This window comes from Helianthus annuus, chromosome 15 (genome assembly GCF_002127325.2).
Source record: "Helianthus annuus cultivar XRQ/B chromosome 15, HanXRQr2.0-SUNRISE, whole genome shotgun sequence".
Taxonomy (NCBI): domain Eukaryota; kingdom Viridiplantae; phylum Streptophyta; class Magnoliopsida; order Asterales; family Asteraceae; genus Helianthus; species Helianthus annuus.
Window position 1 is genome coordinate 125605183 of NC_035447.2, and position 9990 is coordinate 125615172.

Here is a 9990-nt window from a genome sequence, read left to right on the forward strand (position 1 = left end):
ACAATGTTTCCTTTGGGATCAAGATAACATTCTCTATCAGCATCCCATCTCTTCGCTTTTTTAGCTTCTTTGTATGTATTATAGATTCTGGACATCCTGAATTGAGCTTGCATCCTTCTGTTCTGTTGTCTTTGAAAGGAACAATTTTTGTCACAAACGCATAGCCCACTGCATCCTCTTCTGGTAGCAGTTCACTCCAATCGAAACCTTCGTCATCATGAATAACAGCAAGAGCTCTAGATTTTTCTTTGGGGGCATCTTCAAGCTGCTTCATTCTGAATGGATTTGCAGTATCATCAGCAGGTTCATTTCGACATTCACGTTTGAAATGTCCCTTTTTTTACATCTGAAGCACGTGACTTTTGATTTATCAAAACCAAGTTTTGTGGAAGGTCCGCCAATAGAATGTCTGCCTGTAATCTCCATGAACCTTTGTGCACGTCGGACTGCACTAGCCATACACCACCTGATATCTATCAACTCCATTTCTTCTGGGTCGATCTGATCATAGTCCTCCTTGGTGAGGTTAGTGTTACCAATCTTGCCCGCCACAAGGCTCTCGTATGATTCAAGAACAGAAGCTAAAAACACCATTTGCTGCTTTGCGGATTCCTCACTAAAGTTTTGTGCATTCTTCAGATCCACATCAATATTACATTGGAACAGATTCTTCGAAGCAGACTGGCTTGGAGTTGCTGACGATGAACCACTATGAAAACCACTGCTTGAACTCTCTTGATTTGATGTGTTAGAATTTTCAGCTGAGAAAGCTGTCTTAGGAGACACATTCTTCGGGATCATACTTCCTCTGTAATACAGCTCCACATTCTGCTGATATGAGGAATGATTGACGTTGTTTGATTTCTTGATCTCTAGCTCATGACTCTCCAGTCTTTCTATTAATAGATCAACCGTCAGATCCTCCAACTTGATTGTGTTCTTCAGCATCAAAGCAAAGTATTGCCAGTCTTTCTCATCCGGCAGCGAGTCAAACAGTTTGTCAACTAATTCTTCTTGAGTATATATGATTCCGTGTCTTGCAGCTCCATCTTCAAATGCCCGAATCTTTCAATCATCTTAGAAACAGATTCGTTTTTCAAACATCCAAACAAATCAAATTCTTTTCTTAACAACTTCTTTTTGTTTTTGACTATCTCAGCACTACCCACACATTTTACTCTCAATTTCTCCCATAGATCTTTCGCATTTGTGTACTCAATCAATGATATTATGTCATCTCTCACAGACTGATGAAGCAATGCAATGCACTTTTGCTCATCAACAAAACTTTCTACATTATCAGTGCCTTCTAGATTTTCATAATCCGATCTTCCCATATTGAAACCATTCTTCATGCTCTTCCAGCTTGGATACGCAAACGCTTTTAGCCACTCTTCAAACCTTTTAGCCCATCTATTATATTCTTCAATCGCCATCAGTTTAGGAGGTTTGTTGTACGTCTCATAAGCACTCTCCACACTCAAAGCATCAGACAGAGTTTTCTTCGCATTCGGATTTGAAATGTTTTCATTTGTGTTGTTTGATGTATCATCTCCTGTGCTTCCCGTGAAAGAAAAAATGTCACTGAACGGATTCATAAACTCATCCATCTTCACTTATCTGAAACAATCAACAAACACTTAGAAAATTTTTCAATTTTAACAACAACAGTTTCAAACGAAATCAATTCATGCGAAATTATATTTCACGCGAAATTAGAACTCAAACGAAATACCAGCCTTCAAACAAAATACCAGTCAAACGAAATCAGAATCTTTCACATAAAATTGTGTTTTCAAATGAAATCACCAAGTGAAATGTAATTTCATGTGAAATTAGCTTGAATTCAAACGAAATTAAACCAACTTGGTGCGAAATTAGTGATTTCGTATTAAATCCTCAAACGAAATTCGATTTCGTGTGAAATTATCAGCAAATTCAAACGAAATTAAGCACAAAGTGTAATTTCGTGCGAAATAACACTTGACAATTTCGTGCGAAATTATGATGACATCAGCATGTCGGCCACCATTTTGTCAAATTGATCCGGTTTTTGTTCGAATTTTGGTCCAATTCTTTCAAGGATTCATTAAAACAGTGTTTTACGTAATATATGTGAAATTCAATCCATTTTGTACGTTAAATCTTGTTCAGGTTAGAAAAGAAGGAGTAGAAGTGATGAAAACAAGCTGAAACGGTATGAACTCTTCGTCCTGAGCTCTGATACCAATTGTTGGATCGTCGTGTGACCCGAACGAGTCAATCAGAAGAGTTTATGATCTATTTCAAAGGCGGAATCAGTGAAATAGACGTGAAACAGCTTGATTCTTCTTAATTATCCTTTTATTAATGATTTCAAAGCAATCCTGATCGTTTGACAAACTGGCAGCACCTCGGCTATGAAATCAAGACCGTTACAAACGAACTAGCAGGTTGGGTATATATATAGGGTTGTAATTTCGTACGAAATAGGCATAGACAATTTCGTGCGAAATTACCTTTGTTAATTTCGTACGAAATTACCCATGTTAATTTCGTGCGAAATTACCCTTAAACATCGAAAACCTGTTTTCCGACCTGCTAAACACTGGTTTATCCTATCTAGACACATGACTCGATACAAGACAAAGTTAACAGACATTTATGCACCAACATTAGTTTCTAAAGCTTGAGCTACCTACGTCATCAGTTAATTACATATTATTGGGCGGTTAGGATGTAAATAGACATTAGAAAGGGGAAATATGTAAATAGACATTCAATAAGTGCATTAAAGGTAAAATAGTAATTCAATAAGAATAGTTTTAATGAAATGGATAAATATGTAATATATATGGTTTAAGAAGGAAAAATTGTAATTGATTTTAAGGGTTGGGTAAATATATAATAAGTGATTTTAGAAAGGAAAAATTGTTTTAATCACTACTACAAAACAGAGCTGTTATAAGACGGTGTTTTCAACACCGTTGTGACAACCCAAATCTCTAAGGTTAACGTTACTTAAACTCCACAATCTTTGGCGTTGGATTACACGTGTACATCACTAAGTATTTATGTGTGCATGTTGACTATTCATGAAGTCGTTAAACGTGTTATATGTGCTAAACGTGCTACATGTGTGTAATTACTTCACTTGGGCCGAATGGGAGTCTAGTTTCCCACTTGGGCCGCGAATACGTTTAATCTTCATAATATTAGTTTGGGCCACCGCACACACTACATCTTTGGGCTACACATGACCATCTCGACACACAATCACAATTGGGCCGGGGACCTTATGTGCTCCACTAGAAGTCCTCACATTTAATTCACTCATCAACTGGCCCAGTTTCCTTGTAATTAGCCCAAAGTCTGGCCAGTAATGTTAGGGGTTTGTGTATCTTCATTTAAAAGGGTTCGACCCACTTGTTTAAGGAACTGGCATTATATGTGGTTGTACGTATTCTCCCTACACTTATCACAATATCAAGTTACCACAAACCCTAAACCTTTCTAGGTGTGCGGCGGCAGGAGAAACCCCCCCCCCCACTCGATACATCACTTTATTCGATTAAGGTTATTTGTTAGTATATTCATTATTGTTTTTTTAACTTGCATTCACAAGTGTGTTATTTATGAATTCATGTGTATCGATATGTTTGACAATTGTAATAGCATGAGATATCATGACAATTGAATTTGATTGGGCCTTTGGAAACAAACATCTTTCATTAATTGTATGTCAGAGCCATGTGACCGAATCCTTTTAATACTGAATGAATGAAAACGTTTTTGGTTGTTCATGATTGGACCGATTCTAATATGATATTGCATGGTTGGTGTGTTTGTTTTGCTAGTACATAGGATTGCATGGTGTAGGAATGATAAAGTTGTCTATCATATCAGTAGCCACTAATCGATTTTATGAGGGTCCAATCAAAGTTACCCACTAAAAATTCACATAATCAATTTGTAGTATAACAGTAGTTTCAATGGTCCAATGAAATTGAAGTAATATGGCCTAATAATGAAGATGCCCTAGAATCAAATTAGTGGCGGCTCCATGTGATTGAGATAATAACAATATGCTATAATGATAATGTTGATCTTACAATTCTTTTAATTCAACCAAGACTTTGTTTTATAAATTGGCCGACACTTTTAATTGAATTTATTTTAGGAATGATTTCTATTGGACCGTAAGCATGCAATGTTCGGATTGTCGGTTGAACATATTATTCATTAAATGCACTGATTCTTTATTGGGCCGAGAACTTGTATGTAATTTGGTTAGAAAATATTAAGTGTCATATGAATTACACATTTTTGGTACCTTAGGCAGTCCCCAGTTGCGGGTGGCACAGGGCCAGCCCACTTGGCTGGACTTATGTTATCAGGCCCAACATCAACAGGGCCGCACATGATATAATTTGACTGGACTTTGAATTTTTAGATTTGTTAGTAATTGTGATACACATACATGTTTTATCTTTGGGCCATACACGTTTGATAACTGGACTTGAAGTGTGTGCTACCAGATTATGTATGTATGTATGTATGTATATAACATGTTTGAGCGATTACCTGTTAGGCGATTGTTTGGTGCTCTAGATGGATGAATAAACTGTCATGATTCGAATTACATGTGTGCGTTACGTGAGCAATAAATATGCTTGATGTGAACCATGAATACATGAATTAGTTGTACGCGAAAGGTGTGGTACATGTGCATGTGAAACTGACTGTTATCGGTAACCCTTTTAGGACGTGTTTGTTCAACTGAATAACAAGTAACAAATCTTACCGAGCAAACCGAGGTGAGTTCACACTTTCTACAAGGCATGGGATTCCCAGGGGTTGGGAATGGGTACAGGATTTGAACTGAAACTGCGTGATCTCCTGGTTTGGAACGTACACACCCTCTTTATTGAAGGGTGACAACACGTACTAAGAAATTAATCGGAACCTGCGTAATCTTCTGGTTTGGGGATTGCGTACACACCCTCTTTACTGAAGGGTGACAACACGGATACTAGACCAAAACTCTCTATCATGAAGTCCCTCCTTTTTATATCGACTTAATCGCCGGGCCAATGGCGAGCGGGTCATTAGTTAGATAGCGCTATTTAGGTTTGACAAGCCTCACACTGTGCCGCAGAGGACGGGCGTGAACTAATGGATCTGGGAACTAGTCAATGATGATAGACATTGACGTCAGGGCACCAACTTACTTTAGTCAGTGGTCGATATGGTAAACGGCTCTAGTGGTTCACATGGGGAAGCCCCCACTGATTATGGATATGGATTGGGAAACAAAGATACTGGTTAACTCGTGGTTTATGAAACAACTTATGGTTTTCAAAACAAACTAGTAAAACTAAACATGTAACGCCCAAATTACACATTCCAAAATGTAATATTATCATACTATTATTTAACAAAATTCGGGCATGACCCGTTCGTAATAAGAACAATTCCCTGTAAGACTAACGTATAATAACTTAAAATACGACGCAGCGGAAAACAAGAGCCCAAAAATTTCGTTCTTTAATAGACATATCAAACACATGAAGGTTCAAATACTTCAAAATCTATATGAGTTACACTATGTGACCATTCTACCCCGTACAATCCTTGCTCTCAACTCGAACTAAGTCCGCTTCACTTCAATAAATGTAGAGAAAACCCAAGCGATACCTGTGGACACCACGTACAACCAAACCATTAGTCATTAACATACCATACAACATTAAACTATATAATAGAATTTCGTAGAGCATTCTATAAAGTAGTCGTCGAATTGTCCAAGCGCTTTCTTAAATACTCTTATCCAAATCCAGCTCCATTTCTTCATGAAGCCAACGATCCCATACCTACATTACATTCCAACTCAACGCACATCATTAGTAACCATAAATACTCGAACACTTTGATAACGTTCATGCATATGTCTTAAGCATTGAACATTCATTCACACCTACGTACTTATTATCATACATATATATATATATATATATATATATATACACACTTACATATACATGCGTACCTTCATACATGCCAATGTTCCTTCCTACGCACAATCAATTAATCACGAATATATACACAAGCTTCTTTTACATGTAGGTTTATGCCGGAATGTCACATTCACAACTTTACATAGTATAAACAATCTATGATTCAACCCACGTGCCCTTTGGGTTCCTATACACATATACTTATAAAATTTCCTACACTAACATGAAACAATCCGTTCATTAACTAACCGACAACCGAATCATATAAAACTTGTTCCTAATGGTCCGGGAAGTGTTCCCCTTACATAATGACTAAAACTTCCTACCCAAGGTCTTAACCATAACGAATTTCATTACATTACGCAACATATGCACATAAAATTCGACCCGTTTAAACCCACCAATTTACTTTCGGCTTAATACAACCTTCCTCAATAATGAGGCATTATTGGCTTTGTACTTCTGATTATTACATGTTCTTTCATGATGTTTCGTAAACATAAGTATTAAAATCTATTAAACCTACTAAAAAGTGAATCGAAATTCACTTACCTCGAGTACTCCATTAAGTGTATTTGTCACCTTGCCTTATCTTGACCCGTTATCCTCCTATGCTTGACCTCTCCTTGACACGTTCCTATTATCTCATTCCATTACATCCATTCAATAGTTTGTATACATAATCATACGCATCACTAATCACACTTCTATTCACGTGTCAATCGCTTATCGAGTTCAACATGTATCATAATACTACAATGCTAATCAATCTAACAATTTATCATTCCATCATCACAACAGTCATACATGAGCTTCTAGCATGCATAATTATGTATTTACATCATGTTCGTTATTCTTTCAAAATTCCATACTTAGAATGATAACCTTTTCTAAGTTAGGCAACTTGCTTCATATGTTAAACATTTCATACCATTTCTTAACACCTTGGTTTTTTTTTTTTACACATCCATTCTACTATTTTCTATCAACAACCCGTTTCGACCCGTTGGTGCAATTATATGCATAAACTAGTTGGTAAGTGTTTTAGGCACTTAAAACAATCAAATAACTTACTAATAATTTATTAAAATCAGTAGTTCATGATTCATACAAGTGTGCATAACAATACAACTATTTATACTGAATATATATACTAAAATTTGTGCAGCCACTTTCTGCGCAGCAGCTGTTCACGACACATTTTAACCCATTTATCTTCTGATTTAGTTCTTCATGTTCAAATATGAAATGATCTACACTCAGAGATCTTTCTAAGCATATAAAGATCGTAACAATCGGACATTCCTATGATTTTATATGATTTTTACAAAATCAGCACAGAAGCTGAAATGCTTCCAAACAGCTTGCTGTCAAAACGAATTTACTAACTTTTCATGCTGTTTTGACCCACTAAATCTCATAACCAGCCTCTTATGACCAAATATGAAATGTAATATGCGAAACAACCTTTTCAACGATATAAGGCTCGTTGTCTAACTCCTAATAACGAATGAGATACGGCCTTTACAAGATGACTATCTAAGGCTGTCAAAAGTGACGAATTTACTAACTTTTCATGCTGTTTTGACCTACTTAATCTCATAACCAGCCTCTTATGACCAAATATGAAATGTAATATGCGAAACAACCTTTTCAACGATATAAGGCTCGTTGTCTAACTCCTAATAACGAATGAGATACGGCCTTTACAAGATGACTATCTAAGGCTGTCAAAAGTGACGAATTTACTAACTTTTCATGCTGTTTTGACCCACTTAATCTCATAACCAGCCTCTTATGACCAAATATGAAATGTAATATGCGAAACGACCTTTTCAACGATATAAGGCTCGTTGTCTAACTCCTAATAACGAATGAGATACGGCCTTTACAAGATGACTATCTAAGGCTGTCAAAAGTGACGAATTTACTAACTTTTCATGCTGTTTTGACCCACTTAATCTCATAACCAGCCTCTTATGACCAAATATGAAATGTAATATGCGAAACGACCTTTTCAACGATATAAGGCTCGTTGTCTAACTCCTAATAACGAATGAGATACGGCCTTTACAAGATGACTATCTAAGGCTGTCAAAAGTGACGAATTTACTAACTATTTTACACAAACTTTGTAGGCATTTTATCAAACACTTGGCGGGCGTACAACATTTTAAGCATCATGTACATGAGTTTTATGCATAACCCATTAGTAACTACAAAAACTCAATCATTCGACCAATTTAACATGATTCATACCTCCTACAACATGATTAGCTAACGATACATTAGTACATAATCATTCATTCATCAAAATTACTTAACTTATACAACTACAAGATTACCATGCTACTTGAACAAGTGGGTTTTTCCTCAAATCTTCAATACATTCAAATTCAAGCACAAGACAATTTCTATATGGTGAATCTAACATATATACATGTTCAATTTCATAAGATTTCACGGATTGACTAAAACCCACTTCATCAACTATCATTAAAACACATAATTTAACTTACTTGATAGTGAAGAACACTTAGGAGATCGATAATCTTGATACATGCATCCTAAAATCCTTCAATTCCCTTTTCAATTTGGAGATTTCTTGAGAATTAGGGTTTACCCCTTTCCCTCTGCCTTGTGCGATCGACCACACACACGCACAGTGTGTGTTGTGGTTTTATTTTTTCTTTTTTTTTTTATTATATTTTAGTTTACATTATGGCAATCTAGGTCCCTCAACTCTAACACATCATCATAGTTGCCACAAACTTCATTCCTTTACTTATTTATTAGACATTTAACTAAGTTTAATAACTTAGTTGTTGTACTTCATCTAATTACCCAAGGTAACCTACTAACGAATTTAATAATTCGAGTTTTGGGGTGTTACAAAACAACCAATTGTGAACTCGCTCAACTTTGTTGTTGACTCGTTGTTACATGCCTTGCAGGCCTTTAGGTGCATATTGTTGGAAATTTCTGTCTGGGATGCTGGAGTGGTCATGGGTCGAGATACATGGAAACGCGAGAGGAATCTAATGGCTTTCACACACTTGGTTTATGAAATTCTTAATTAATGTATTATGCTTCCGCTGAATGTTAAATAATGTTTTGTAACACTTCTATCAATAATAAATGAAAGTTTTATTTATTTATAATTACGAGTTAATTGTGATTGGTGGCTAGATCCTGGTCAGTCACGCCTCCTGCGGTGATACTCCGCTTGTGGATTTTGGGGGTGTGACAGATTGGTATCAGAGCCATTGGTTATAGTGAATTTGGTTTTAAAAAGGGGAAAACGTTTTTATAAAACCAGACTATAACCGAACAGTTCTAAAAACAAGGATACGACCATGACACTCAGCTCCAGATTGCAAGGTTCGTCTTTCTTACTTGTTGCATACATTACGTGACTAGTACATATTTGTTTATGACGAAACATACGAACACACACTCGTCACTATAGCATGATGGCATGGATTGCTTGCTTACCTTATGATGCGTTGATAGTATACCATAGTCCTTGGATTTTTGTGATCCTATTACTTTGACGACCTCCGTTTGACATCTGAGTTTGAGGAACCATTTGACATGAGTTAGGAGTAACTGAGATGAGCATGCAAATCGCAATATTATTGTGGGTGCACACACAATAATAATGTGGGGTGCATGTGAGTCACAGTGAGGCTTAACAAGTGAAAAAGGGGTTCCGTTCCGTTATTTGATCAATGTGAAACATAACAAACCTATAGGGGTCATAACAGTGATTGTCCCCTACCCGAACATGAACTTTTCATTCCTTTCTGAATCCTTACGAATCTCGATGCTATCGAGTATCACCTGATCACACATCTGAATGCCTAGCGAACTGTGTAGAATGTTAGGTACTAGTACAAACGTCCCTGAGTTGGATGGCTCAGCGTCAAATGATTGGACTATACTTTCCTCACTTATCTTTGTTTGCTGGAACTTAGCATGTTGACGCCTTAGA

The 9990-nt window shown here is 36.5% G+C and overlaps 1 long non-coding RNA gene across 1 annotated transcript; it reads right to left on the reverse strand.

Annotated features, from left to right (window-relative positions):
- Positions 1 to 5505: 5505 nt before the first annotated feature.
- On the reverse strand, positions 5506 to 8885 carry LOC110912412. Its single transcript, XR_004881241.1, has 3 exons — positions 8516 to 8885; positions 5804 to 6633; positions 5506 to 5676 (listed from the first exon to the last, which is right to left on the reverse strand). It is a non-coding gene; the product is annotated as an uncharacterized LOC110912412 (long non-coding RNA).
- Between the last annotated feature and the right edge of the window lie 1105 nt (positions 8886 to 9990).